Here is a 906-nt window from a genome sequence, read left to right as displayed (position 1 = left end):
CAAGAATTTATCCCAATGACCACCAAATTCTATCACACTTGCACGAAGCGTATTCTCCAACACCTGAATCGTTCGCTCAGACTGACCATCGGTCTGAGGGTGAAATGCAGTACTAAGATCCAGCCTAGTACCTAATTCAGCATGTAATGTTCTCCAAAACATAGAAGTAAACTGCGTACCTCTATCTGATATGATGGAAAGTGGAACTCCATGCAATCGAACAATTTCTGAGGTATAGAGTTTGCTAACTTCTCTGCATTGTAAGTCATCTTGACCGGAATGAAGTGAGCAGACTTAGTTAGCCTGTCAGCAACTACCCAAATAGAATCAAACTTACCCAATGTCTTTGGAAGACCAACCACGAAATCCATTGCAATACTTTCCCACTTCCATTCAGGAATGGACATTCTCTGAAGTGTCCCTCCGGGCCTCTGGTGTTCTTACTTTACCTTGAACTATGAGCCTCTATAAGAATAGTGTGAATCAAATCATCAACACGGGGCACACATACCCTTCCCTTAATTCTCAAAACGCCTTCCTCATCAATTATTGCCTCTTTAGCCTCTCCTCGCAATACCATATCTCGAATTCGGCTCAGCTTCTCATCAGCAAACTGCTTTCCCTTAATCTTGTCAAGAAAAGAAGATCTTGCCTCCACACAGGCCAAAAATCCTCCTTTCTCTAGTACTTCCAGCCTCATAAAGTCATTAGCCAAAGTCTGAACCTCTCTAGCCAATGGGCGTCTAGAAACCTATAAGTGGGCTAAACTACCCATGCTCCCTGCTTTTCTACTTAAAGCATCTGCCACAACATTAGCTTTTCCTGGATTATACAAAATAGTAATATCATAGTCCTTCAATAGTTCCATCCACCTTCTCTGCCTCAAATTCAAATATTTCTGAGTAA

Source organism: Solanum pennellii, chromosome 9 (genome assembly GCF_001406875.1).
Source record: "Solanum pennellii chromosome 9, SPENNV200".
Classification (NCBI taxonomy): domain Eukaryota; kingdom Viridiplantae; phylum Streptophyta; class Magnoliopsida; order Solanales; family Solanaceae; genus Solanum; species Solanum pennellii.
The sequence above is the reverse complement of the archived record's forward strand: the minus strand, read 5'-3'. Positions refer to the sequence as shown.